At 41.3% G+C, this 27,996-nt stretch overlaps 1 long non-coding RNA gene across 1 annotated transcript; it reads right to left on the bottom strand.

Annotated features, from left to right (window-relative positions):
• Positions 1-1,395: 1,395 nt before the first annotated feature.
• Positions 1,396-13,874, bottom strand: LOC147892416 (uncharacterized). The gene is made up of 3 exons (XR_015542349.1): positions 13,670-13,874; positions 1,644-1,718; positions 1,396-1,447 (listed from the first exon to the last, which is right to left on the bottom strand). It is a non-coding gene; the product is annotated as an uncharacterized LOC147892416 (long non-coding RNA).
• Between the last annotated feature and the right edge of the window lie 14,122 nt (positions 13,875-27,996).

Raw genomic sequence — 27,996 nt, 5'->3', positions numbered from 1 at the left:
AGTAATTCAATGTTGCATCTATTCGTGTTTATGGCCCCATCAATTGATGTCTTCTCGTAGTTTCATGCACTTCGGGAGAATGGTATTTGAACTTTGTCGCCCACAGCATTGTCCCGTTGGTCCAAAGTATTCGATCTCATGTAAATCCTTGGGCTCCTAGTCCGACCATGTTCACGGGACCATATGCTGCCCTTTTCTCTGCCATTATTTACCTTTGCCACCCATTCTCTATTCGTAACAATCCTTAATTAGCCAAGGGTGTAGTATATCCTATCCCAAGATTGGTATTCATGTTTGGTCGTGTTAGTGATTGAATCTCATAAGGGTCAACTGATACATTAACTATGGTTATCACAACTACTTTAGACTAGTCCAATAGCTCGAGTTTGGGGTTCTCCCAAAAATCTCTTCTATCATCTATCATGATTTAGGTAATTTATCATGTTCAAATTTTCATTTAAATTTCATAACAAAAAAATATATCTCACCCCATATACTGAAGTATTTCCCTTGTTTCCATCTCACTATATATAATATGAGCCAAATAGTCTATTATATGTTGAATCAATCTGTATTAATCTCCCAATCACCATTGGTGTATATCCACAAAGCTAGGGTTATTGGGTTCTGGTTAAGGGGTTTGTTCCACATGTATGGCCAACTTCCAACTTCTGGCTTTTCAATATATTACCAATCATCAAATAATTAATTAACTTCACTTGCTTCTTTATTGTATATAAACCTATCTCCATCCTAATATCATCCAAATAATAGTGTTTAAATTAGCGTATTATGCTTACATTTTTTTTATAAAAGGAATTACCTCATCTAGGCTATTTTGAGAAATATTATGCATCTTGCTTTTGTAACCCAATATTTCAAGGGTATCCCATTTTTGGGGCAATCAAACATAGCCCCTTCTATTTATTAAAAAGATCCATAAAGTCTTCAATAGTGTCCAATAGGGACCAATAGTGTCCAATAGCCTCCAATACCCTTGGTGGCTTGAAAGATGCAAAGTCTGCTAGGTATAACCAATTCCAGGATGTTACAAGCACATTCTCACACTTGATATCTCCTGTTGAACATGAAACCATATTAGCTTTTGCATGCTGGTGGGATGACAGACCAACATCGTCAATAAAAAGATAGAAATTATTTACCATGACAGACGCCCCGCTCATGACTTTGCTTCACTGCAAGCAGCAGCTGCGCAACCAGACAGCTCAGGTCGGCAATTGTATCTGGCAAGAAAGACTTCAAGTCACCCGCAAGAACATTTTTGTATATTCCCACCCCAATATATTAAGGCATTTGGAAATTACCTGAAAAGCAAGCCATTTCTTCTCAATCATGCTTAGAAATGGACGAGTGCTGATGCGATCATGCAAATTGCTAAAAAAGTACTGCCGAAGAGATATGCGGCTTTGTCCGTCTCCAACCAATACTGCAGAAATGTGAAACTGTTACTCAACCTGGTCCAGTATTTGGAATAGACACGATAACAAATTCCTGGAAAAGGGACAGCAAACATATTCTCTTCATTTCTGTCTTTATGTGATGCCTATATTTTTCTTTCCTTCATGCAAGAAAAAGGTACCACCCAGTAGAAATTAATAATTAAAAGGAACAACAGCCCTCACTTGAAAAGGCCAAACGTGTGAATGCTCAATCTTTCTAAGCTGCTCCCGGATCTTATGAAGCCTCTTCTCATGTTCCTGATTGCAAAAAATGACAGGATAGGAACAAGCATTAAGGAAACCTTGCACAAACTTCAAAATCATACAAATAAGATAATACATAGAAATTGTGAGAGTGGTGCACGTGCGGAAGCATGAGGAGAGAGAGAGAGAGAGAGAGAGAGGCAATAGCAACTGATATATCCAGGGTACAATCCACAGCCAAGGGGCTGGACAAGTGTGAGAAAGAATGCTCCAAGGAAGCCCACAGGTGAGACACTAAGTGGAGAGTGGAAAGGCGCTTTTAGAGGCCCCTAGCCAACCTGGTGGGCTGGCCAATGAGCCGACCAGCCAGGTTGGTTGACCCAACCAGGCCCCAGTCGCGGCCGACCCAACCTTGGCTCGGTCGGGTGAGGGTCCGGTTGACCCAAACATACAGGTTGGTTGACAAGACCTGGTCCCATGCCAGTCTGCACTAGGATACTAATGGGATATGATGATATGTGGAACACACCACGACTTGTATGCTCCAGTGAGCACATCATGAATAAGAACTTTGAACAATGAACTTCGATACACACTATGTCCAAAGTCACTGCGACATCAAGCCATGAGCTCTGGTGCACAGCTCCACACACCTGCTTTGCCTACCACACTTTCAAATGATTGGGGCTATTATTAGCCCGCAATCCCTCCCACATTGTCATGTGCATGACCGTATCCGAGGTGTGCTTAGGCGCACAAGACTAGCTCAGGAAGCCTAGGGAGGTTAGGGGTTAAGCATGCGATTCTCGGGTTGAGTTGCAAGGGCACAAATGGATTAGGGTTGGTATTAGGGTTTCCACTTTCTATTGCACTGGGCTCAAGCCTATATAAGGAGCCCAGTGGTTCAGTTTTCAAGCACAACTGCTTCCTAGATCGTGTTGCGTAAGCGCACTTGCTTCCTAGCGTAGCCCAAGACCAAGCAGTTGATCCAAGGCCCATGAGGCACCACCTGGTGGTATGGGATACAAAGCTGGTTGGGATCTGTGCCAATAGCTCATCTTGTGGCTCAGAGGGGACGTCCCAGTTTCTCGAGTCTTTTCCTCACAAATGTCATGGTTGGGTGGTGAGCTAGCCTACACCCATCTTTGTTGTCTCCATGGTTGCTTCTTTGTGCTTCTTTTGCAGGTCTGGGTTTTCAAGAGCCTTGGGGTCGTGTCACACATGCCCTCTCTAGCTATGACCCGTGGGGGGAGCTAGTTCTAGAAGGTTGGGATAATATGGAGATTCTTGGCAACAACTGCCTTGGAAACAACAGACTGAGAGGAAGAGTCTGTGAAGAACCAGCCTTCTCGAGAATGCAAATGTGTGCAATGCATGCAGAATTTGAAGGCCGATTGGCCCTCCAATGGGAAAGAGCATCCTCGTGAGAGTACTAGGGTGATACCCTTTCATTACAGTCCCATGAGATCACTCAAGTTCCATCTTCCCATTTACACCTACCCTTATCCTATGACCCATGCATCTACATTCAAGGCACCTTAATGCACCCTTCCCTTCCTATTGCCCCTAGAACCTAGGCACGAGTGTGCATAAAATAAGTATCACATGTCCAAATTTGATGCCGTCTAAAGCAGTGGCTCAAGCTCGACTAGACCTATCTACTCAGATGATCCACTGCCATAACAAATCGGTTGGTGTCCATCATAAATACATATACATGTTACACCATTGGCGTATAATATATAATAATGTTTTAATGTCTACTAATCACAGATTAGTTATTTCTCTTGTCATGACACTCCCTCCTGCTTGAATGCGCAGAAGTCCTCTTCTAGATCCTTTCTTGTCTCTTTCTCTTGCGTACGCTTTTCTCTTTTACTTCTGCATTTGCATCTCTTCATAACCCGCAATTAGTCTTCTCTTGGTAGTACACGATCTCTTCTGAATCAGAACTTAAATCTCATCTTCAAGTTCTAGTTCCGCTTGATGCTGAATATTCAAAATGCAATAGTACCACTGCAGTGCCTCTTCAGTATCTCTTCATGCTCAGAATCCTCTTTTGGATACCAAGCTGCTGAAATCTCTTTATAGGAACCCGCTCAATAAGTTAAAACATATTCTCAACAAACTAATCAGTATTCAAAAGATGTTCTCTCACCCCAAATGTGTTATTGAACTAGGTAGACCTTGGCCATAGTTGATTTTGCGATGGAGAACTACTTAGTCTATAGAAACTATAGACCTTCAATCTCTTTTTCCAACTCTTCCATTTCAGCCCTATTCATCCTATCAGACGCTCTTCATAAAGGAGAAAAATATTTATTCTCTGTCCATACTCTACAATGAATATGCCTACTCTCTATTCAATTCACACATCCATATACAAGTGTTGGCTGAATGGATAGCATTTACTCTTGGTTCTATGTTCACCATAGAGTCTTGGGATGAGGAGGTAGCAGCCTCACCCTCCTGCTTGGATGCTTTGCCTTTCCCTTTTACACAATTGGTTTTGGCAATTTTGGCCAATAGAGTAGGACATTTATGCCATGGATGCCCAGGCTTATGTTTCTTACATCCGAAATATTTACCCTCCTTAATTAGCTTTTCCTTCTCATCGTCAGTCATGGAAGGAAATGGTATCCATCCAGGATCTGATTGGCTGTTAACATTTTGTACAATAGCTTTCTCCTTTCCTTTGTTGAAGGGTTTACAAGGATTCAATTTTCTCTCAGCAATCTCATCCAATTTAGTGAGGTCTTTCAAGGTGGTTGGGTTGAACATTTCAACCTCATACCTCACTTTCTGGGTTAGGGCTGCTAAATATGTCTTCGGTCTTCTATCATCCTCGCTCTTCTCAGATAACTCTATAGAGAGTTTCTAGAACCTAGCTATATCATGGCTGTCATGGCAGACATGGAAGTGTCTGCAGGGTTCTGTGGTGGGCGTGGTGGTGGCGGTTGAGGCACTAAACCCTCATCCCCCCCTCTGTTGGACTGCTCACTGGTGCTCATGGTGTCCTTGCCGGATCTTGTTTGGACAATAAAACAAAAGAGCTGCCCCTAAACTGTCACTCCCTATCTCAAGAAAGAAAACTAAAGCTCTGATACCAATGTACCGGGAGATAGAGTATCCTCACTCTCTCTCCTCCTCAATACTAAATGCAACTGCAAGATGATGCACTCAATACACAAAGTGATCCTGTGGATGTGAGTGAGAGAATCAAAGGGAGAGAATGAAGTGGACCTCTGAAGAGAAATAGATACAACTGAATAATGAATGCCCAAAGGGCTGAATACAAATGTATGAAGGGGCTGAAACCCTCATTGCAAAACTAGAGAACTAGACTACGTAGAGGAGGTGAATCCTCACTAGATCCCTGAAGAGGCTGAGGCTACCCTGCTGGTCTGCTGTGGGGAGGCCTGGACTCTGCTGCTCTGAAGGCTTGAAGGCCTAAGGAGTGAATAAAGAACGAGGGCCAAAGGCTATCCTTTTATAGCTGTTAGGTCAACCTGGCCGACTTGCTCAACGCCGGCTGTTGACCTTGGCCGGCCGATCAACGCGACCGTTGACCATGTCGGTCAAAAAAACCAATGTTGACCAAAAAGTCAACTGTTGACTTTTGACCAAAAAGTCAACTGTTGACTTTTGACCAAAAAGTCAACTCTATGTTTTTGACCTGCGATGATGTGGCGTTGACTGTGTGCTGACTACGCAGGGCTTCCTACATGGCTGTACAGATGCTTGCATGGCAGTTGATATGGCTACTTGCGTTGGCACCAGCTAGCATGGCCACGGGCTTGTGGATGCCCGTGACACGGACCTTGTCATCCTTATCCGTACCATATTACTTCTTTTCTCAAGCTTCTTGTTGCGGCACCAATGGAACCAGCTCTTTGAAATCCATTGGCACCGTCCTCTGCCTTGCAATCATAGAAGTCACAAGACTACCACAGCTCCGAGGGAGCATTCCCAGCAACACCCCTACCATCCTCGTCGAGCTCGTCCTTTGACCAACTGCCGCCAGTTGATCCCGCACCACCTTCATCTTGGTGATGTGTTCATGCACCGATGCCCCTTCATCCATCCTCATGCCGTACAGCTCCGCCTCGAGGTCCAAGATTCAAATAATTCAAATAGACTATGTATCAAGACAAATATAAAAGCAACACTTAAATATTTCCGTCCGTCCACAAACTGGACACAACACATTACCAAAATGTTCTCCTACTATATGCTTGACACCTCTAGATCTCTGAGCCTGTGTGCTCCGCTGAGCTTATGTAGGCTCTCTGTCCAAAGGATCCCTTCCACCTTGCTGTCTGGAAGCCAGCCTAGGTGGGCAGCAACTTGAGCTAAGTCTGCAGCCCTTGTAGGTCTCCGTCACCTCCTGTGTATAGGCCCAAGGATGGTCCTCCTGCTGCTCCTTCCTCTTGGTTTGCTGCTCCAAGTGATGGGGAATGGGAACCCAAACGCCCCCTTTTATAGAGGCTGGTTGCCCCCCCAAAATAGCCAACTCAGCCAGCTGCAAAAGTGGGGCCTATAAATGCCCCCCTTGGCCCTTTCTCTCAGGCCTTCTGCTGCCCTGCCTGGCCATGTGGCTTCCAGCCACTGGCCCAGGCACTTGCAGACTTGTATACCTGTCCAAAGGCTGCCCATAAGCCTTTCAAACCCTGCTGAACCTGTGCGCCTTCTTCCTATCTGTTATGCTCTAGCCGAGATAGCATGACCTCGGATAGATCGGTGGGCATTTTCTCTTAGATGACCAACTTTTGTAATAGTTAATGTGCGTAATTAAAATGGTCAAGAGAAGTAACTGCCAAGGTCCTAGGTGAGGGCGGAATGGCATTGACTAGATAGTTCTGAGTGCTAAGGCCTAGGTGCACCTAAATGTGCAATAATGCCAAGGGGCAAGTGGGTTTTAATGTGCCCCAAGAGAGGGGTAAAATGGTGCACCAAGTGGAGAGGCCAAAAATGCTGACATTTGGCAAGGAGAACTATCTAGGGAATTGAGGGTCTCAGGGATAAGGATGATGGAAAATAACGAATAAAAAGATACGTAATATGACGCATCAAGGTCCCTGAGAATTGGCTGGGAGGAAAAATCGAAGGTCATCGCCCGTGATTGTGCTAACGCAGGAGGAGATGAGACGTGACTTGTATCCACGCATGAAAGAGTTTCGTAAGTTAGAGTTAGAGTATGCTACATTTGGTACTTTATCTGAGGTTAGATCAGTCAATGGCGATACTATTCCGGAATATCCTTTGATATGCCTTCTATAAAACTGGACAAATCCCAAGAATGATCGCAACGCGGTCAGACTCTGAGGGATTGGCCAAGTTAGCATCGCAGCCACTTTCTTCGGATCCATTTCTATCCCCTGTGGAGTAATTATGAACCCTAAATATTCAAGCCTAACCATACACAGTATAGTTTTCTTCTTATTCACATAAAGACTGGCTTTCCTCAAAGTACTGAACACTATCCTTAAGTGTTCACGATGCTCAGTAACACTTTTACTGAATATCAGGATATCGTCAATAAAATGTACTACGAACTTTCCGATATACGGACGTAGTAAATCGTTCATAAGCATGACGAAGGTCGCTGGAGCATTGGTAATGCCCTATCCTTAAGTGTTCACGATGCTCAGTAACACTTTTACTGAATATCAGGATATCGTCAATAAAATGTACTACGAACTTTCCGATATACGGACGTAGTAAATCGTTCATAAGCATGACGAAGGTCGCTGGAGCATTGGTAATTTACTACGTCCGTATATCGATAAGTTCGTAGTACATTTTATTGACGATATCCTGATATTCAGTAAAAGTGTTACTGAGCATCGTGAACACTTAAGGATAGTGTTCAGTACTTTGAGGAAAGCCAATCTTTATGTGAATAAGAAGAAAACTATACTGTGTATGGTTAGGCTTGAATATTTAGGGTTCATAATTACTCCACAAGGGGTAGAAATGGATCCGAAGAAAGTGGCTGCGATGCTAACTTGGCCAATCCCTCAGAGTCTGACCGCGTTGCGATCATTCTTGGGATTTGTCCAGTTTTATAGAAGGCATATCAAAGGATATTCCGGAATAGTATCGCCATTGACTGATCTGACCTCAGATAAAGTACCTTTTATTTGGGGGCAGAATCAACAAGAAAGTTTTAACACCATAAAACAAGCTGTGGTCTCAGGACCGGTGTTAAAAATAGTTGATCCCCAGAAACCGTTGTTCCTAGAAACCGATGTAAGTGGCATTGCGGTAGGAGCAGTCCTCCTTCAAGAGGGAAGGCCAGTAGCCTTTGAAAGCAAGAAGCTTTCTCCCTCTCAAAGGAATTGGCCAACTCATGAATTGGAGTTGTATGCAGTTATCCATGCTTTGAAAACATGGAGGCATTATTTGTATGGTTCAGATTTTTATGTGGATGTGGATCATGATACTCTGAAACATTTTTGTAAACAGTCTGACTTGAGGGGCCGCCAAGCTAGGTGGGCAGAGCTCATGCAGGAGTTTAATCTAACGATTCGGTACCGAAGAGGAAAAGACAATAAGGTAGCTGATGCGTTGTCTCGCATTATGCACAACCTGAGTTTCACGGTATTAGAGAGTGCTCTAATGACCGAGATCAGAGAAACTCAGAAGGTGGACGAGTTTGTCCAGAGCTTATGGCCTAAGGCTCATGTGTTAAAACCCGGGGAAAGTGAAAAGGATGACCTGGCATCCAGAAAAGGCCAAACTTATGCAAGATATACCATAAGGGATGGTATGCTAGTTAGAAATGGCAAGGTTGTAGTACCTAATCAGAATGATCTCAGGCAGAGAGTCATTCGACAATGCCATGATAGCCCGGGCGTGTGCAGGACATCCAGGAGTCGAGAAGACATATGATCTCGTGAAGCGAGATTTCTTTTGGCCAAAGATGAAAAAGCATATTCATGAATATGTGACACGGTGTTTCTCGTGTCACGTAAGTAAGGCCGAGCAGGTGAAGCCACCCGGACTTTTACAGCCCTTGGAAATACCACTAAGTAAGTGGGAGAGCATTTCCATGGATTTTATTGTAGGGCTACCTGTAACCCAAGGAGGGTATAATTCTATCCTTGTAGTGGTTGATCGTCTAACCAAGATGGCTCACTTCATTCCGACTAGAGAGTCTGTTAGTGCCCCGCAAGTGGCGGATTTGTTCATTAGACATATATTTCATCTGCATGGATTGCCTAGATCCATAGTGTCAGACAGAGATGTTAGATTTACCGGTCATTTTTGGACAGCGGTATTTGAGACACTAAGGACTGAGTTGGGAATGAGTAGTGGGGATCATCCTGAGTCGGATGGTCAGACGGAGAGAGTCAACCAGACTTTAGAGGATATGATGAGGGCGTATGTGTCATTGAGGCAACATACATGGGACAAGTGGTTACCATTGTTGGAGTTTGCCTACAATGATAGGAAACATTCATCTACCGGGTTCAGTCCGTTTGAGCTGAACTATGGTTATAGACCAGCCAATCCGACTATACTTGGAGTACCTCAGAAAGTGCCTAGTGCCGCGAACTTTGTAGTTCAGATGCGGGAGATGCTAGCATTTGCGAGAGCTAATATCCGCCAGGCTATGGATAGAGCCAAGGTGTATGCGGATGAAAATCGGTCTATAAGAGTATTTGAAGAAGGAGAAAAAGTTTTTCTCAGAATTCCTTCGCACTCGAAGTCGTTGACTTCAGGAGAGTGTGCTAAGTTATCACCTCGATACTGTGGGCCGTGGTTAATTCTAAAGAGAATAGGCAGTGTAGCCTATAAATTAGAACTGCCACAGGGGTGTAAGGTGCACCCGGTTTTTCATGTTTCGCGCTTAAAGAAATTTTTGCATACAGGTGACTCACTAATCGAAGATGTGGTTTTGTTTCAGGAGATAGAGGATATTGCAAGGCGCAAACCAACCAGAATCTTGGACCGAGGAACAATGCAGATACGAAATCGGAAGATACCCACGGTGTTGGTTGCATGGCATGGTCAGCCTCTATCGGAAGCTACCTGGGAATCCGTATACCAGTTACGGAGAGCGTTCCCAGATTTCATCATCGAGGACGCTGATGCTTGAAGAGGGAAGGAATGTTATGCTCGAGCCGAGATAGCATGAACTCGGATAGATCGGTGGGCATTTTCTCTTAGATGACCAACTTTTGTAATAGTTAATGTGCGTAATTAAAATGGTCAAGAGAAGTAACTGCCAAGGTCCTAGGTGAGGGCGGAATGGCATTGACTAGATAGTTCTGAGTGCTAAGGCCTAGGTGCACCTAAATGTGCAATAATGCCAAGGGGCAAGTGGGTTTTAATGTGCCCCAAGAGAGGGGTAAAATGGTGCACCAAGTGGAGAGGCCAAAAATGCTGACATTTGGGCAAGGAGAACTATCTAGGGAATTGAGGGTCTCAGGGATAAGGATGATGGAAAATAACGAATAAAAAGATACGTAATATGACGCATCAAGGTCCCTGAGAATTGGCTGGGAGGAAAAATCGAAGGTCATCGCCCATGATTGTGCTAACGCAGGAGGAGATGAGACGTGACTTGTATCCACGCATGAAAGAGTTTCGTAAGTTAGAGTTAGAGTATGCTACACTATCTTTGTTCCGTATCATTCCAGCCTTGTTCTTTGGTCCCGGATCACTCCCAAACAGTCTGTAAACATGCTGACATCAGTGCCTTATCCACGCAGCCATCTCGTGTTGGAAACCTGCCCAGATCTTCCCTTCCATCTGTGGACAGCCTCTTCCAGATCTGCCCTCCATGGTGGCTCTCCTCTGTCAGGGATCTCCTCTCTCTCTCTGCTGCCCACATGGCAGCCCATGTGCTGCCCATGTGGCAGCCCCATGCCTACTACTATCAATCTATGGTCCACCCCCTCGATGCACTCCTCATATGGGGGCTCACAGGTGGGGAGGCGATCATCCCTATTCCAACACAAACAACTATGCTAATGTGTGGGCAATGTAACTTGCAAAGGCTGAGGTGTGCCCTGATCAACCGATGTAATGGAGACAGACTCATCCACCCCATCTCACTCTAGATGCATATCCCTGTATATGTCAAGGATCATAGAACGTAGAGCTAGTAGGCACAGGACATTACAGGCTCTCCCTAACAAGCTGTCTGCATCTACCAAGTACTGGCCGACCAGGCTGCTGTACTTGGCCTATTATAAGGCCTGCTTGTGGCACCATTTTGCAGGGCTTTAGCCCCAGCTAATCTGCCCATTCCATGGCTGCTGCCAGCCAGCATATATATGCCCTTTAGCAGGGCCAATGCCAGCCATAGCTGCCATGAGGCTGCGCTAAAATAAACTCAAGGACTGTCATGTGTTGCCCATGTGACAGCTAGCTTGCTGCTCACATGGCCGCCTCTCTCAATTACCCCCCCTTGTCCACCTCATATTGGGGCTCACAGGTGGAGAGTTGACCTCTACATTCCAACACAAGCCCTGTGCTATCCCTGCCACTGCCCTCCTCATCTGATAAAACAAGGTCGTAAGTGTCTGACCCAGTATCAACACACACTTCATGAGATTCATGATGTGGTGCTATAATTATTTAGTTCAATAATACTATATGCCAGCAGCATACTACAGAAGTATCTAAAAGGATAAGGATAGGTAAATAACCAAATAGAACCCAGCATTCAGAAACATGAAATCAAGAACTTGTCTGTAATGCATGAAACCCAGAGTACCACCTGGATTGGAGAAAGTGTAGACAGTAGCAGGTGCACTCAACACACACTAGCTGAGCTGCTAGGAAGCCACAAGCAATTAGCTTGAAAGACGAATAGGACCACTTGTTCAGAGAGTCCATGTTGGCAGTCATTATTCCATATATTAATTGTGAAAAATGATATGTACATTGGGACTGGTTTCCTATTTAACGTGAAATTAGGACTGAATGATATGTCCTCTAATTTATGCAGGATACATCTCTAAATTGGTACAGGAAGCAGTTACCAATGGTAAGTCCTCAGATGAGAAGCACACTTGGCATACTAAGGCCCTACCTATACAAAATACTCATGATTAATTCTACAAATATCAGAATTAAAATACAACACTCTTGTTTTAGTACTTTTTGACCCTAATAACTATAATGTCGCTTCAGAGAGACTATCTAGTTAGCCTCTGTTACAAGCCTTCGTCACTGAAAAGCAACATTAACTCCTCAAAGTACAATACTGTAAACAGTCAAGAAGGATAGAGAGCATATGTCAAGTAAAGTCTGGTGTACAGCAGGCTATTTGCTGAATATTTTGTAGACTATCTAAAACTAGAATACATCCAAACTTCCCCATTTGGATTTTTTGTAAGAACAATGAGAGAGAGAAGGGCGGGGGGAGAAAAAGAGAGACAAAGGGAAGAAGGGGATTTAGAAAAGGCATGGTACATAGCAAGATAAGTTGGTAGGCAAAGCTGCACTTATGTTCTCATCAGTACTACCCAAGCATACGCTGCCATCTAGGTTTCAAAAGAAGCTATATTCTCTATCATGAAAACAATCCATCATATGCAAAGGAATAGTGTTTTTTGGACTGCAGTTAGTGGAGAAGATCAGGGTACTCTTGAACAGTTAAATCAGGAGGCATCATCAGGCAGGCCCTTCCACTTGATGTAATATTCAACACGTAACTTACTTCTGAGCACCAGCACTGAAACCCCATGATTTTTGCAAGAACATAGTCAATTTGACCACCCTCATCCATGAGAGAAAATCTGTGTAACAATAAACAGTTGGGTCATACATACCTTTAAAGAAGAGAAACATGGAAGACATTTTGTATCTTTGTTGAGGCAGCAGTTCTACTGCATAGGCGCCTTAGAGTATGCTGCTGTTGAAAAGGTTGCTTTGCATTGCCACAACAGTATCACTACCATACAAGATTCAAGGGAGCCTCAACTTTAGTTTCAGCCACTTTTCACCCCAACTTTGATTTCTAGCTTTGTTAACAGAATCCGTTTTTCGGTAGCAACAAGCTTCACGAGGTGGCCCAAAATCATGTTGCCACACTAGATTTTCCAATTCTTCAAAGCTTGTGCACATCTGGATGGAGCATGCATGTTGCCGCACTAGATTTTCCAATTCTTCAAAGCTTGCGCACATCGGATGGAGCATGCAAGTGCATAAAACTATACAACAAGTATGCATAATCTTTCAAATTGTGCATACATTTTGAGGCAACAGGTACTGGAGATCAATCATATCCCTCAAGGCTTAAAAGGGCATGAGCCAATCACCTTGACCAACTGGCATGCCAGATCAGTTTGACCGACCAGAAGGCCCAACCACTTATGTCAGATGAACTGAGAAAGGCAGTTGGCTCAACCAGTTTACCAGCCATACTCAAACGGTTGATCAGCCTAGGGGCCAACCTGTATGAAGGCCCCTTGGGGACTATTGCCCCTCTAATTCCAAGCCACATAGGCTCACCAAGGAGCATACAGCAAAGAAGAGGGGTGCCCTTGAATCAAGATTACAAGAAGCACGGAAGATCGTGCAGGTAGTACTCCGATGCGGAGACTTGGGTGGTGCGAGCGAGTTTGTTTCCCATCTGTGCTTATTCCACTGGACTTGGTACGCTAGCTTCACGATCTATGATGTTTTCCACGTTGATGAGACAATAGACCGCCGTACCAGCACATTCAGCGCCGCCAAGCCTAGGTCCCAGCACATGCGTAGATCAGCACACTGCAGTCTCAACTCGTGCAAGCAAGCTGCTTGATAATTGCTTTCCTCCAATTGGCTATCCCTTTTTCTTACTGAATATGAATTAATTGTCTTATCATTCAACGTTTTTTCAGCAGCTGCTTGGTCATCGGCATCCGCAAATCTTCAAATTCGCGGCTTGCAATTAATTTACTGTCCACATCAAAACGGACCCTCAAGTTCCGACTGACCTTAATCAAGCGGTGCCAGTTGCGTTTGCTGCAAGCAAAACTGCGCATCAAGAAGTTCATGCTCACCTCCAATCCTTGACGAATTCGATTATCGTGTCTCGGGGTTGTGATGAAAAGCAAACTGACGTAAAGGGAGAAACAAGAAGAAAGCCATGCTTACAAGGCTGGCCAAACAAAGATTCTATAACCATTTGCATCAGTGCAAATTTACTGTCAATTTCAACACCTTTGCAAATTGCAGCTATCAGAACTCTCTCATTTGCCGTATATAATGTAGATGTTGTATTTTTCACAAAGAATAAGGCGGAATGCAAATAAGACAAAAGTCATGGTGATCCGGACACATAACACATATGGGGATGTCACATTTGAAGGGAAGCCCCTCGAAACAATTAATATACAACTACATGCGTGGAAAGGAGTATTCTCGGCTGCTGGAAAGCTTGATATAGTTTCCAAAATCAATACAGGAAGGCACATCTATGGAAGTGGGAAATGAGGAAATTTCTATCCACAATGATGGTGTTTAATAATTTTTTACAGATTCTCAGCTTGGGCACCCGGGCACTTTAGGACATACTGGGAAAGAATAGAGACTTTACATAAATGTTTCCTAAGATAGGAGTCAGGGCTTAAGGCAGAGACACCCTACCCCATCCTATTGGCTAAAAGGATTATGATACCTCTAGAAGGGAAAGCATTCGGTCAATTCATGGCTTACCTCAACAAAGTTGAGCCAATAGGATACCACATAAGGCAATGGAAGCTACGCGAACCATGGGTTAGCACGAAGAGGGGATGAAGTGGATGGAACCATGGGGTATAACAACCACTAACATACCAAAAGATGCATGTGAAATCAAGGAGATAGTAATGCAGAAAATGCTATAAAAACTATGGCAAAACGTGGGGACAAAAATATTGTTCTATACACAGGAAATTAACTCAATGGACAACTATGGAATGTAGAAATACCGCAGGGAAGACATATCAATATTTAAAAGGCATCTCTTCTACAAAATCAGAACTAGTTCACATGATCTCGAGGTAGAGAGGTGTAGGTGGGCAAGACCCATGATCCCTAGAGAGGAAAGAACCTGCAAAAATTTGCCCCACGGGGGAGGTTGAGAATGAACAGCATGTTCCCATTAAGTTGTAGATCCTATGCACACATCAGAGAAGGTTATGAGGGCAGTAGAGATAATCTAAAATCTATTGGACCAGCCAACCAAAAAGCTAGGAAGCTACTTAAAAGAGATTATGGAAAATCGCAACAAAGCACTGGGACTAGCACAGAAGCTAGCCCAACAAGTACTCACTACGAGTTCACAATATTTGATATCGTTGGATGTAAGGGATACTCTGAGATATGGGAGCGCAATAGCTTCGTTGTTGGCAAACATCCTAGATGTGGGCAGGCAGAACTTTCGACTAACTTATCATTTCTTGCTCTTTGTTGGCCCCTCCCACCAACACATCCTTCCCTTTGCTTGTCCATTTTCCCTTGATCAATCGGGCTTCTTTACGTGGGATATCTTTTGCTTCCTCTTGTTTGCAATGATGCAATCTTGCATCCCCTTAAGCAACGTTCTCCTAGTAGCAATCCTCTGGGCTATTACTGGTTGCCTCCCCTTGACTCAAGATTTACATTTCTTCACAATCTTTTGGGGCATGTAGTCTCCCTCACACCAATGACATGCAATATGCTCTAAATTAAACATGAAGTCAAGAACACCTACGTTACATTAAATTGTCCTAACAATGCCTCATGATCCCTCTTCATTGGCTCTACATGTGGAATTTCTACTAGGGATGTAGCCGAAGACTCGGATTTTGTGTCCAAAGCATATCTCTAAAGAATCTATCACCATAGTCGGAGCTCTCAAGAAGTCATTGCCATAGCCACCTCCAAGTAGTAGACTTTCACAAAAGGTCAAATATCATTCCACTATCTTGCCCCCATCCTCCCCATCTCTAATTGCATCTACGTCTTTCAAGATAGTCATCCCCATCTCTATTGCATTTATGTCTCTCCCTATACAACACATTTTACAATTTGTACCTCTACCACAACGATAGCTTCTTTTTGGAAGCTGAGGTATCTGACATGGTTAGAGTTGTATCAATGAAAAATATTGAGAGTGTCGGGGAAGACATTAGAAATGTAAAGCAAGGATACCTTTATCACAAGAGATGTGGAGATTGCATGCATTGCAAGTCCCATAAAATTAATTTGTATGCAAAGCTGAAAGTGAGCCCCGTTTGAGGTAATGTTTGGGGACCAACGGTGTTGATTTTTAATCAAAGGAAAGCCAATCTATCATTTTTTGAATGTCTCTAGTTTCAGCAATTACACAATAGTGGAGGTTGGTTGTGTGGCAAACTTGCGATCCAAAAGCTCTTTCCACCTAGTTGATCTTCTCCAAACTTCAAGTGTAATTAGTTGTATCCACCTTGTCATTCAATTATTTTATTGTTGACTGTACTAATAGATGATGGTTGATTAGTTGTATCCACCTTGTCATCCAACCCTTATATTGTTGCTTTTACTAATAAATTATGGTTGATTAGTTGTATCCACCTTGTCGTTCAACTCTTGTATCATTGCCTTACCTTTCCTAATTGAATGGTTGATTAGTTGTATCCACCTTGTCATTCAGTTCTTGTATCATTGCCTTGATTGGAAATTGGTGGATGGAATAGCTAGTATTGGGTGTTTTGTTGGATGATCACAATAGGTGCTTTAAGAAAGATTAACATATTTGGAAATGTGTAGCGTTCTTACTTGAGAACCACCAACATATAGGCTCTTGAGGATGCACTTTCTTGATTTTATTCCTAGCTTTTATATCTTTTCATTCAAATAGTATACATGTTTTGTTATTCTAATGGTTTTATACAAGCAATTCCAAGTTTGACTCTTTTGAGTGCTTCACTTCTTATTAGATTATGCATGCTACCATATAATTTCTATTCATATCAAATACACCACACTTTTACAAGCTTCTTCCCAATAATAATTGGGCAATTTCCTATCAATGCATCTACACACTTCTTCATTAGTTAGGAATTTTGTCTCAGTTTCACCACTTTCATCATGTATGTTCGTTTATTAAACTTGTCATTATATTAATTAGTATGTGGAAAATTGTATCAAACCCATATGATATTTACTCTCCACCATTGCATTTCTCTAAAGGAACTAAAAATACACTATGAATTCTAAAGGCCCTTTAATGTATGGGCTAGCTCCAAAATGTTGGTATGCGATATTGTGATACTTGCAATGTTGTTAAGAATTTCAATTCACATTAAATTGATAGGATGATCTCATAGCGTATAGGCCCAAATAGCTGTTATTGAGAACTCAAAGTTCTTATCAAGGTAGCATACTAAATAATTAACTCATAATAGTGACAATATTTGGACCTCAAGCTTTGAGATGCTTCTAAGTTCCATTTCACCAAATAATAGCAAAGTGAAAGTGCCAAAACCTTACCTAACCCCTGATCACTTTTATCTTTTTGGGCTTGGCAACGAATATGGGCAATGAATATAATGGACAAAAATAATAATGGTAGTCAAGGATGATATTTTGGGAAACTTAAATTCCCAACTTTGATGTGAGAGGGTGGGTTTGATGAGATTCCTTGAAATTTTTATGGTCCATCTAGTGATGGAGATGACCATTATAATGATACAAAGAGCATCATGTCTATAGACCAATGAATCTTCTAGTTAACTCCTTGATCTTTTGGTAGCAAAGAGGGAAACATGGGATGAACTATCCTCTCAATTCACACATGATTTTAAAGGAAGAGGTAGGGTAATCAAGTAAGTAGGAAATAATAAAATTAACACAAACCTAGGGAGAACAACAACCTCATGGCTCAATGTGAACTATGTTTAAATGACAAGTACTTGATCGTAGGGTTCATTGTAAGATTAAATTTGTTAAAATATGTAAAGGTGAGGAACCAAGAAACATAAAGTCATGCATGTGAATCTAATATAGGCTACTACTAGAATGATTCATTTTGAGTCCAAAAGCAGTGACATCACTTCTAGGATAGTTATGAGCAACTTTTACGAAGACCAAACCAATAAAGATCATATTAGAGGTCAAGAATACAAATATGAAAGAAGAAAACACAAGACCAATTATGAAACATTGGAATATTACAAATCTTGTCATCACCGAGACCAATTTAATGATAGTTCACGTGGATGTGTCTAGTTGATTCCAAACTCATTATGCTCTTTCTTTCAACTATATTTTGTTAAGGGGTGTATCTGTGAGTGAATTGGCATTTAATTCTATAATTTCTACAAGACACATTTAAGTAGCCTAACTTACATTCAGCTCCATATCCCATTAGAGGATTTTGATGTCTTTTCAATAAGAGCTTTGAATCCTTTGAAGTTATCCAATGCATCTAGTTACAAGCCATTCTAGAATAGTCATTTGTAAAGTGACAAATTATGATGCACAATCCAAACATAGCATAACCCCAAAATTTTAAGTTAGTGATTTAAAGAATGTATGTACTTCAAGACCATGATGAAGGAAAATGTTGATGGTCTTGTTCTGAACACTACTACACAGGATCCTATTGTGATGTTTAAGTACCGACGTTTAGTGGACGCGGGGCGCTAATCATCGGTATGGGAAGCGCGCCCCATAAAGCATCACTATATAGCGACTTTAGGCAAACGTTGCTATATAGCGATGATTATTAAAGTTGCTATATAGCGACGTTTATCAGAATTGTAAGTGTCGCTATATAGCGACATTGAGATACTTTTTTATAGTGACATTTTACAGAGAGCTTTTCTTCTCATATCGACCTTAAAAGTTAGTTTTCTCCAATGGCAATTTTTTTTAAATTTTCAAACATGTTTGATTTTTTGAGAGAATAAAAGTATGAGAGCATGTACATCAAGCCTTTGAAGCTCATATATTCATGTCCAAGTTTGAGATGAAAAAAATTAATGAAGAGCATTTACATCAACGGTTTCATCTTGAGCCAAGTTTAACGCGCCAAACAAGTCTATCTCTAACTCTATACCGAGTTGATCTCCTATATCATCATCGTACTCTAGCATCATACATTCACCTAAAAGTACTTGATCTTCTTCTTCAATAAAGTGTGGTGATTCTTGATGATTATTGTCTTCTTCCTCAACATCATGATCTCCATCTTCCTCCCATGCGATGTCATTATGCACATCTTCCTCTTGGCTCATATTGTGATCTTCATCTTCTTCACTAGATTCATCTGGATCAATTGGATCCGGCATTGGTAGTGGCATCTCCATATCCACATCTCTATATTCAAAAATTTGCTTACTTCGTGGTGTAACTTGGATGACATACCACCATCTTGGATCAAAACGATCCGGATGAAAAACCACCTATATTGAAGATGGGTGCCAAATGTCGTCAATTATATATATGAAATTAAGCTTAAGTACATGTATCAATGGATCTTTAAAAACGAAAGCCTCGATTAATTAAATCATTAGTATGCACCTGCTCACAGTGCTCGGGAAGAACAAATGTATCACTTTCATTGGTCCAATGTTTGGTGGAGTCTATTGCAAAGAAACCACTACTATCTTTTCTCACTGTTGCATGGGAACCGTTGTAAATAGTTCTAAACCATTTTACATCAAGAATGAAAATACTAAATCGTCTGAAATCAACTTCATAAATTTCGCATATGGTTCCACAATAATCCAATTGTGAGGAGAGAAGATTGGTATCTGAAGCACTTGCTCGACTATCTTGTGTGAAGTTAGCCATGACTCCATAATCATACGTGACTCTTTGAATCGATGCGTTCCACACGAAAATGTCATCCATATGACCATAATGCACTGTATTTTTTGTACTGTAAAAGAGCATCATTAAAACAATGAAGATGCATCTATTTTATAGCGTATATTGCCACAAATAATTACTTAATTATGTTAAGAGGTAAGAAACTTACATGCATCATACATCCAGATGATAACTCTCGCTCGCGCTCGTTTACTGTCTCTCCATCGCGTTCGGCTTTATGTAGAGCCAATTGTAGCCAATCAAGTGACATGTGAGTGGGGAGAAGAGCTAGATCCCGTGGATATGGTTGCGATCTCCTGTACATTACTTTGAATCTCATCCTTGCATTTATTCTTTTTGCTTTGGCTGCTTCATATCTCTCAATCCACTTCTGCATCTCCTTGCTATTGAGGATACAAAACTTATTGAATTTCTCCATTTGCTCTTCGCTCATCTTTCTCTCAATCCCTTTTCCTTGGGGAACCTTGCCAATGATGCTGTGGCATATCGGGATCCGTGGATGCAAGAAACTGCATGATATATACTAATGACTCTTGCACAAGCCATCCCTCTGCCATGCTTGCTTCTGGTCTTGCTCTTTGTCTTGCAAATCCCTTCAAATTTTTCATAAACCGCTCGAGAAAAAACATCCACCGACTATGAATGGTACGTGCAATAGCCACCTCATCAACTATGTGCACAAGCAAGTGGACTTGAGTTGTCATAATGCTTGAGGGAAAGTGCTTCTCAAGCAAGCATACGACTTTGATGGATTCTGCCCTAGCCTTCTCGATGCTCGATATGGAGATCTCTTTTTGAGATATCCACCTATTTCACATGCCCATGTAAGATATTTTCATAATCAGTCTACAGATTATTCAACTTATATTGAAGAAAATGCAATCAATGCGATTTGATAGTAAGCATACCTCACAATACCACTGATCTTGAATATAGCATTTCTAACATCTTCTTGTAAGCACCCTTTTATTGGAATTGGGAGGATGAACTATCAAAGCAACAAAGAAGTCATGTCAACAATATAACATAATCATAATTACGCTAACGCATCACGATTATCGGTACACTAATTTTACATCTTAGAAGACCTGTAAGACCTTGTGCCAATCATGGGACTTGAGCCCACTAAGCTTATTGTCCTTTGAAAATACTCCTTTCAAGCAATGCATGTACCCTGTCGGTGTTTGAAAAGAGGCAATGTCCGCCTTTTGACCGCTGCCTTCTTCCTCGTAGAGAGGATCCACGTTGCTTTCGGGAGGACAAATTTTCCTGAAGCATGCACTTGGGGCCACAAACGAGACATCCTATTCATAGCACACAAGTCTTCTCGCACTTCTCTCAAGTCTTTGGAAACAACCAAGTGTGCCCAAATAGTAGTCCCCACATTCTTAAAGATATGCATGGGATCCAAGAGATGATTGATTTGTAACTGACCCCAATAAGGAGGCTCGTGAAAGATCTATAGCCTCTTCATACCAGGAAGAGGTTCCTCTCCATTCGCCCTCCAAGCCTGAATCTAGTCACTTGCCTTCAAATATGATGGTGGTGGATCAAGCTGACCTCCATGTGCGAGATGGTCCAACGAAAGGTATTGAGCATGACCTTCATAAACATTTTTCCTCATATGTTTGGAGTATCATGCAAGCGATTTCAAACCCGGTCCACAAACAGGACAAGCATGGTACCCACTTGTAACCTCCTTATAACAAGCCTTGCACGCGTGCATGAATGTGTTAGTATAAGACATGCGTGCGAAAGAGAGTCATAAAAGCATAATCCTATATTATACATATAGAGACACAACCATGTACCTGTGCACTCTCCATATCCTGGGTAGTCATGCATGGACCACATCAAGATACCCCTCACCAAAATATCATTGGTATGTCTAGGAGCTCTGGAAATATCAAAGACCCGCACTCCTCTCCATAATATCTGTAGCTCCTCTATCAAAGGTGCCATGTACACGTCCATATTTTTTGCCTTATACTTCCCTGGCATAAGTAGTGCAAGCATGAGGTTTCCCTTTTTTATTATTAGCCATGGTGGGATATTGTAATTCACCATGATTATGGGCCATGTCGACCAAGATGTCGAGCGTAACCCGAAAGGATTCATGCCATCCATGGCGAGCCCAAGATGTAAGTTGCGTGGCTCCCTCACAAAGTCTAGCCACTGATTGTCTATGTGCTTCCAAGCTACACAATCTGTGGGAATCCTCAATGTGTCATCAGTGGATTGATGAGATGCATGCCATGTCATCAACTCCGCTATGGATTTGCATCGAAACATGTGCTGTATTCTTGCAATGATGGGAAAGTGTCTCAAGACCTTTATCGATATCTGCTCACCCTGCAAGTCATCTCTATATCGTTGTTCTCCACATTTTGGACAACTAGCCAAATCTCCATGCTCACAACGAAAGAGAATACAGTCATTACGGCAAGCATGGATGGTATCATAATCCATACCCACCATTGTTAGCATCTTCTTCGTTTCATCTCTTGATGCTGGCATGGTATTTGGTGCAGGCAATATTTTCTGGAGCAACCTATCACAATTCATACATAGGCATCGAATAATGATGATTCGGTACACTAATCCATACATGATGATTCTCAAAACAAACAATATCCAAATAATGAGTCAAATTAATGCAAGAGCTACTAACCTCATTAAGGCCAAGACACTTGTATCCGACCACCCATACTTTACTTGCAGATTCAAGATTGAGAGACAAGCACGTAGTTTAGACATCCTAGCACCCTCGTACAACTGTGTTGATTGCAACTCTCGCATATTGACCTTAGACTCTGACATCACATGTACATGGGATGTAGTGCTCCTAAAAATAGAATTCATCATGTCAACCATACCCTCGTCATCATCCAGGAGACTATAGTCTTGCTCAAAGTGTGAAGGTATATGCGTACCCTCATCAACCTCCTCATCCTGTTTTAAGATTTTGTGTAAATATAAGATTTTGTCCCAAGGTTTCGTATCATAATGATATCCAATACTAAACACGAACTTAAATAGCTTTGACTTACTGATAATCCATCAACACATGCAACACCAACGGTGGGTACTGGTTCAGGCTCCTCCCCATACATCCACAAGTGGCACATGATAATACGACGTTGATGTTGTACTTCTCGCTTGTAATGAGTGCAATGATAATACAACCTCTCCATAAGCCACTTTGTGCCCCCGGGCGTTGGTGCATCATCTGATGAGCTTCCACTCGTCCCTTCCATCTGCACACTTATAAAATCACAACATAAGTTGCAAGGAAATATATTAATAGTAATAAAATAGCATCTATGAGCTTCTTTTTTAACTTTAAATGTTTCTCAAGCCACCAAGTCTGCTAATTACAAACCTCCAGGGTTTTTACAGAGCATTCAAGTCTCCAAACCTTTTGAGTTAGATTCATGGGATGTCATTGGTCCTTTCCCTCAGTCTATTGCAGGAAATAAATACATAATTGTATTAACGGAATACTTGACTCACTGGTGTAAAGTTGCAGCAGTTCCTTTTATTTCTGCTCATATGGTGGCTCAATTTTTGATTGATAATCTTATGTCCCGACATGCATGTCCGACCACTATTCTATCAGATCAAGGATCAAACTTCAAATTACAGGTAATGACAGTGTCTTGGAATAACGCTGACATTTGCAAGCTCTACCATCATCAAATAGTGGGTCTCACCGAGCCCGGGGGATTCATAGGGGGAAACTTATGATAACACGTGAGTGTACAATAGGGGGGTTTTTTGAAATGAGGCATAAGCTTATACATTAGGGGTGGGGGCCCTTTTTATGTTTTCTTAATATTGAATTTAAGTTAGGGGAGCCATGCCACATTTAAGAGGGGAGGACATAGTATAGGCTACCTTGGGTAACTAGTCCAAAAAAGTTTGGTTTTAAATAGTCATAGGGAAAGTAATCTAAATTTTCTTATTGTGTGATCTAGATTCTTGAGAAAGAACGTAGATTTAAGGAAAGGGGAGAAAATAGAATTTTGGTGGTTTCTTATTTAAGCTTAAATAGGGGTGTTGTATCAACCTACGTGGATCTTAAATAGGGGGGTTTCTTGAAGTTCATGCACGCACGTGACGTCCCCCTTTAATGAAAAGTGAATCCCCTGGGTCACCGAGTGACTAAACAAGACAATCAGGCAAATGATCAAGGTCTACATCAACCCAACACACGACAATTGGGATCAAATACTGCCCTACATTCTTCATGCTTACAAGACTACAGTTCAAGCCTCTACAAAGATCAGTCCTTTCCGAGCTCTTTATGGTCGCGATCCACAGTTCCCTCCTCAGTTACCTGACATATTCGTTCCAGCGAAGTTTTATGATGCCGTTGACTAGTATCATCATCTTCAAAATGTCGAGCCTCTTCTCCGGTCATCACTTCTATGAAATCTACACTTCGTTTTGTGAGTGTTGAAGCATGTTCAATGAGAATTATATGCGAGAGCACATGGGTTTAGTCTTGAAGCATCGTAGATCAACCTTGCGTACTTCCATCGTAAAGGGGATGGCTAAACCTAGCTGGGCAGACAAAGTTGATTGGAAGTTCTTCAAGAAGCAGAATAGGGACCATCTCGGAATGTTCGAGGGTTAGAGGAGGGCTGTGAGGAGATGGCTAGACACCGTAGGTACTTCGCACTTTGGTGCATGCGGACGGTTGGCATTTGAGGCCACCGTGGTAAGTCTACTTCTTCTCATTTAATGTATTGTTCTATTTGTTTTACTACATATTACATGCACAACAAGCTGCAATGTAAATTGGATCCACAACAAGCTGCGATGGGTCATCTTCCTACAGATGTAGAGACGCGATGCGCATTTCGCATAGGAACAAAGTCGTGGTTTATTGAGTAGGAGGCAATGGGAGCAACGGTCGATTGGGTTGAGGTGGCTGCTCGCACGGTATAAGTCTACTCCTACTTGTAATCTCACTTTTTAAATTCTTTAAGTTCCAAGACAAGGACTAGGAGGACGATGACGACGATTCGAATGAGTAGTAGTAGTAGTAGTATAGTTTGCATATACTTCGCCATGTATATCATTTTGTATATCGGCTCATTTGAGCGATTTTGTATCACCATTTTTGAAAGGTTAATTTTGTAATAAACAATGTTGTATATCTTCGACATGCATATGCTTCTGTTGCTTGATCATTTCATTTGAGCGATTTTGTATCACCCTTTTCGTAAGGGAAATTTTGTAATAAAAAACTTTTTTTGTAATTACAAAAAAAAAAACATTAGTGGGGCAAAACAGGGCTTGCTATGGCCCTGTTTAGCCCCACTAATGCTTTTTTTAAAGTTCTGTTAATCGTCACTATATAGCAACGTTTACCAGTGTCACTATATAGCAACTGTTCTTTTCCAACGCTTATAATGACACTAATAACGACATTTGCACCCGTTTAAAAAAAGTGTAAAAAACATCGGTATTTTCGTCGAAAAAGGGCTTATGCCTTGTAGTGGAAAAGAGACCTATGGAAGGTCATGGACCATGTTGGGAGTCATTGGCAATGCCAAAATTTTGAAATTTAGATTGCCAGATCTTTCGTGTCATAAAGTGGTTACGTAAGCATCATGACATTGATGATTAACAGAGAGGGTTCTTAGAATATGTCTAAAAATATATCGATTATTGGCAAATAGCCAATGAGCATTCCACCACTTACCTCATCTTTTTTCAAATATCATTATTAATATTTATGCTAAGTATGCTTTTTTTTTAAAACTATATACAATAGAGGGTACTTTTCCAAATATATTTTTAGATTCTTTTGTATAATGTTGCATTATGGCAAACAGCAAAGGTGATAAAGAAGAAACATCAAACTGAGTTCATAAAGTGCATAGTCAAGTATAGAGTACATAATAAATTTTATATATAAAATGTACAACTTATCAATGACTTCCTTCTCCTAAGGTGTCGCTAATATTGGAAGTAAATGAATTTTTTAGTATATGTAAACTTGTTTTTGTGTCAAAACATTAACAAGATCTATCTCACTAACGAAAACTTTTATTTGAAGCAATGGTGCATTTCAATATCTTTGTTCCTTGCATGACACATTGAGTCATTGTTGTTAGATTGAAATGTGTTAGAATCATCTCAAGCTTTAAGAGTAACTAAACTACTACTTATCATGCAAAATTGGTATAGCCTTCATATTCAACTCTTATTGATGATAAATTGATTATTGGATATCTTTAACTTTTCCATGACAAGGCACGTAATGTTGGTTACTCCCATTTTTCCTGAAGTACAAGAATGGTCTCCATTCGGTATTTTCATGTACCATAATTGGAGTTGTCTTGAATGCTTAGCAGGGAAAAACTCTGTGAAGGTTGTCCTTGAATTTGTTCTTAAGTTCAACCCTTTCAACTTGGAAAGAAATGTTTGGCATCTGCAAGAGATACATGAGTGACATGGGCAATTCTCTATCTTTTTCTTGTATGAGGCATGATGCATAGCAGAAGAGCTTCTCGGAGGCTCCCATCATATTACCGTTGGTGTCTACTAGGCAAAAATGCATGTACACATCTGGGCAGTGGAAGATGAAACAATGTTGAATGCTTTAATCATGAACGATCTTGGCCATTCAGATGTCCATAACTTCCATCATATGAAGTATAGTTTAAAGGCTATCATTCACAAGGTGTACAAGCTAACACAACCATGGGGCAACTTAACCAAGCACCTCAAGTGGATCCTTCCCCCTCTTGAAATGGTTTCCTTACCACAACACAAGCACAACCCCTTCCAGCCGACATCCATGTCTGCTTGTCCATTCGTTCGATGGAGCAAATGAAAGCCCTTCCACTATGCATAATGCCTCGAGGCAAGTTAACCAAGCACCTCAGTTTTGTCAATGCTTCCATTACCAAACCACGAGCACAACTCCTTCCAGTAGCTGACATCTATGTCTGCTCTTCCAAGGGCCTTCCAGTAGTTCAACTTGATAAGGGTAGTTCCTTGTGAACATGAGAGAATGAATTTTAAGTTGAGGGAGGAGGACAACCTTGTTAGACAATTGTGGAGCCATGCTCTAGAAGTGGAAGTCATAGCAACTAAGTGGGCGATGTCTTCCCTTGGTAGTTCATAAGAGTTATGTGGGTCCTTTTAAGAACATACCAAGGACTCTTGCTATATTGCGGGCCAGGGGAACAATTCACTATAACTTTTGGTTGATGGGAGACCGCACTAAGCACTCTATTGCATCTAAGTTAAATGGGTTTTTCTTGATGAAGCCTCTTTTAAGTTGAAGGAAATGTGGGGCAACGCATTGTCAACATTTGTGTAGCTACTTGTTGCAACATTCATATGCACGAACATAACCATTGTAGTCATAGCTTACAAAATGATGTGAAATCTTCTGCTAATGTCAATGATGGGTCATGAACAAAAGCAAAGCATTTTGGCATCTTCTTGTTTGCACTTTTTCAAGTAAATAGTAAAAAAAGAAACTACTGCTCCAATTGCACAAACACTCTATGAAGAAAGACTTGCTAAATTGATTTCAATGTAAACATAAACACAAAGCCTAGCATCTCAAATGTTGTACAGTTTCATCAGAAATGTTCGAATATAAAGCATAGAAGCCCACACAGACTTTTGCAAATGCATCACAAAGCCGAACATCTCAAATGCTATAAATTTGCATCACAAACAAGAATTTATAGCATACAAGGCCACATGCCCTTTCTCGAATGCGGCAAACATTGCAAACATTTACCCTTGGCAATATTTGGGAGATTCCCTCTGTTGTATCACCAATACTGGTAGGATATAGACAAGCTCATGGATTCAATGCCCAAAAAATAAGAGTAAAACCAATTGCATGAGACCCTCGAAAGTCCTCCATCTCTTATCTCCATAACAACCCAAATCCAAATCGAAACTCCTATTTTAATTACACAAATTTTACCTTCAACATATAATATTCTAGAGTAACTTGAAAGCTACCAACGGAAAAACTTTCTGTTGAATCAAACTTGTTTCATCTACACATAACTTTGATACCAGATCAATTGTGCAATTGCAAGTATGATGAGACGATGTAGTTCAAGTGACAAAAACATATAGATCTTCATATGAGCTGACACAATGAAAAACTTAACACACTTCCTCTAACTCCATTGAGTTTGTTGGCTTACAACTTCTTCATGTTCTCTTGCTAGACAAATCTATTACACATTATGATTGGTGAATAGTAAACAATACACATGACCTGACTGCCATTGTAAATACTTCACACTACATATTCATCACGTCAGTAACCTCCTAAAAAGGCCACTTCAGCTAGAGAGAGTGCCGACTTTCATCTTGAATGTATGAACAACTATATCTTCATCACATAGGTAACCTCTTGAACAGGCATAAAGATTTAAGGTTTTCAAGGGAAATAGTTGACTTCCATCTTGAACACATCAATGACTTTCCTTCATGGGCTGACCTGAGTGAAAAAAAGCAAGCCTAAAAGCTTCGTTTAGTAGATTTTCTAGTCATG

This window comes from Dipteris shenzhenensis, chromosome 16, assembly GCF_047967505.1.
Source record: "Dipteris shenzhenensis isolate YYH24624 ecotype China chromosome 16, Dip_SZ_1.0, whole genome shotgun sequence".
Taxonomy (NCBI): Eukaryota; Viridiplantae; Streptophyta; class Polypodiopsida; order Gleicheniales; family Dipteridaceae; genus Dipteris; species Dipteris shenzhenensis.
This window is presented reverse-complemented; position numbering and strand designations above follow the sequence as displayed.